Raw genomic sequence first — 3569 nt, 5'->3', positions numbered from 1 at the left:
TGTGTGTATTTATGACTTAAACAGTTCTGCTTCTGTTTGTCTTTGTAACAATAAAGTGTGAAATATCAAACATGAATCTTTTACTTTTACTGACACTTCACAAGACCCCGCCCACCATACTCGACACACTATTACATGTGTATAAACACACTATTACATGTGTATAAGCCTAAACACACTATTACATGTGTATAAACACACTATTACATGTGTATAAGCCTAAACACACTATTACATGTGTATAAACACACTATTACATGTGTATAAGCCTAAACACACTATTACATGTGTATAAACACACTATTACATGTGTATAAGCCTAAACACACTATTACATGTGTATAAACACACTATTACATGTGTATAAGTCTAAACACACTATTACATGTGTATAAACACACTATTACATGTGTATAAGCCTAAACATGGTAATGAAGGGTCATGAAGGGTTATAAAGGGTCATGAAGGGTTATAAAGGGTAATAAAGGGTCAAGAAGGGTCATGAAGGGTAATAAAGGGTCATGAAGGGTAATGAAGGGAAAAAAGGGTCATGAAGGGTTATAAAGGGTCTTGAAGGGTAATGAAGGGTTATAAAAGGTCATGAAGGATTATAAAGGGTCATGAAGGGTTATAAAGGGTTATGAAGGGTAATAAAGGGTCTTGAAGGGTAATGAAGGGTTATAAAGGGTCATGAAGGGTAATGAAGGGTCTTGAAGGGTAATGAAGGGTTATAAAAGGTCATGAAGGGTAATGAAGGGTCATGAAGGGTCATGAAGGGTTATAAAGGGTCATGAAGGGTCATGAAGGGTTATGAAGGATCATGAAGGGTAAAAAAGGGCCATGAAGGGTTATAAAGGGTCATGAAGGGTCATGAAGGTTTATAAAGGGTCATGAAGGGTAAAAAAGGGCCATGAAGGGTCATGAAGGGTTATAAAGGGTCATGAAGGGTTATAAAGGGTCATGAAGGGTAATGAAGGGTCATGAAGGGTTATAAAGGGTTATAAAGGGTCATGAAGGGTAATAAAGGGTCAAGAAGGGTCATGAAGGGTAATAAAGGGTCATGAAGGGTTATAAAGGGTCTTGAAGGGTAATGAAGGGAAAAAAGGGTCATGAAGGGTCATGAAGGGTTATAAAGGGTCTATTATTACATGGTGTATAAGCCTAAACATGGTAATGAAGGGTCATGAAGGGTTATAAAGGGTCATGAAGGGTTATAAAGGGTTATAAAGGGTAATAAAGGGTCAAGAAGGGTCATGAAGGGTAATAAAGGGTCATGAAGGGTAATGAAGGGAAAAAAGGGTCATGAAGGGTTATAAAGGGTCTTGAAGGGTAATGAAGGGTTATAAAAGGTCATGAAGGATTATAAAGGGTCATGAAGGGTAATGAAGGGTTATAAAGGGTCTTGAAGGGTAATGAAGGGTTATAAAAGGTCATGAAGGATTATAAAGGGTCATGAAGGGTCATGAAGGGTTATAAAGGGTCATGAAGGGTAATGAAGGGTTATAAAAGGTCATGAAGGGTCATGAAGGGTTATAAAGGGTTATGAAGGGTAATAAAGGGTCTTGAAGGGTAATGAAGGGTTATAAAGGGTCATGAAGGGTAATGAAGGGTTATAAAAGGTCATGAAGGGTAATAAAGGGTCTTGAAGGGTAATGAAGGGTTATAAAAGGTCATGAAGGGTAATGAAGGGTCATGAAGGGTCATGAAGGGTAATAAAGGGTCATGAAGGGTCATGAAGGGTTATAAAGGGTCATGAAGGGTAAAAAAGGGCCATGAAGGGTCATGAAGGGTTATGAAGGATCATGAAGGGTCATGAAGGGTCATGAAGGGTCATGAAGGGTTATAAAGGGTCATGAAGGGTTATAAAAGGTCATGAAGGGTCATGAAGGGTTATAAAGGGTCATGAAGGGTAATGAAGGGTCATGAAGGGTCATGTAGGGTTATAAAGGGTCATGAAGGGTAAAAAAGGGCCATGAAGGGTTATAAAGGGTCATGAAGGGTCATGAAGGTTTATAAAGGGTCATGAAGGGTAAAAAAGGGCCATGAAGGGTCATGAAGGGTTATAAAGGGTCATGAAGGGTTATAAAGGGTCATGAAGGGTAATGAAGGGTCATGAAGGGTTATAAAGGGTTATAAAGGGTCATGAAGGGTAATAAAGGGTCAAGAAGGGTCATGAAGGGTAATAAAGGGTCATGAAGGGTTATAAAGGGTCTTGAAGGGTAATGAAGGGAAAAAAGGGTCATGAAGGGTCATGAAGGGTTATAAAGGGTCTTGAAGGGTAATGAAGGGTTATAAAGGGTCTTGAAGGGTAATGAAGGGTTATAAAAGGTCATGAAGGATTATAAAGGGTCATGAAGGGTAATGAAGGGTTATAAAGGGTCTTGAAGGGTAATGAAGGGTTATAAAAGGTCATGAAGGGTCATGAAGGGTTATAAAGGGTAATGAAGGGTTATAAAAGGTCATGAAGGGTAATAAATGGTCTTGAAGGGTAATGAAGGGTCATGAAGGGTCATGTAGGGTTATAAAGGGTCATGAAGGGTAAAAAAGGGCCATGAAGGGTCATGAAGGGTCATGAAGGGTTATGAAGGATCATGAAGGGTTATAAAGGGTCATGAAGGGTCATGAAGGGTAATAAAGGGTCATGAAGGGTCATGAAGGGTTATAAAGGGTCATGAAGGGTAAAAAAGGGCCATGAAGGGTCATGAAGGGTCATGAAGGGTTATGAAGGATCATGAAGGGTTATAAAGGGTCATGAAGGGTCATGAAGGGTAATAAAGGGTCATGAAGGGTCATGAAGGGTTATAAAAGGTCATGAAGGGTCATGAAGGGTTATAAAGGGTCATGAAGGGTAATGAAGGGTCATGAAGGGTCATGTAGGGTTATAAAGGGTCATGAAGGGTAAAAAAGGGCCATGAAGGGTCATGAAGGGTTATAAAGGGTCATGAAGGTTTATAAAGGGTCATGAAGGGTAAAAAAGGGCCATGAAGGGTCATGAAGGGTTATAAAGGGTCATGAAGGGTAATAAAGGGTCATTAAGGGTAATGAAGGGTAATAAAGGGTCATGAAGGGTCATGAAGGGTTATAAAGGGTCATGAAGGGTAAAAAAGGGTCATGAAGGGTCATGAAGGGTAAAAAAGGGTCATGAAGGGTAATGAAGGGTCATGAAGGGTAAAAAAGGGTAATGAATGGTCATGAAGGGTCATGAAGGGTAAAAAAGGGTCATGAAGGGTAATGAAGGGTCATGAAGGGTAAAAAAGGGTAATGAATGGTCATGAAGGGTCATGAAGGGTTATAAAAAAAAAAGGTAAAAGCCATGTTTATTTTGAAGAGTTTTATTGTTTGAACTTGATTCACAAAGTTTGGTTCAATCCTCAGAACATTTTCTTTTTAACCCGTAAAAAAATACAATGTACAAGCACTGTAAAGAAGTGACATAAAATAACTAAATAAACTGAGTCTGAAATAGCACCAGATCAAACAGAAATGCCCTTTAACAGAAGACTGACCATCACTGACCAGCGTGTGAGGACAGGACGGGTCAGTGTGTGAGGACCGGACGGGTCAGTGTG

The sequence above is a fragment of the Eucyclogobius newberryi genome, unplaced genomic scaffold, assembly GCF_026437365.1.
Source record: "Eucyclogobius newberryi isolate DKJ021-1_F unplaced genomic scaffold, fEucNew1.0.hap1 SCAF_184, whole genome shotgun sequence".
In the NCBI taxonomy this organism is placed as follows: domain Eukaryota; kingdom Metazoa; phylum Chordata; class Actinopteri; order Gobiiformes; family Gobiidae; genus Eucyclogobius; species Eucyclogobius newberryi.
The sequence above is the reverse complement of the archived record's forward strand: the minus strand, read 5'-3'. Positions refer to the sequence as shown.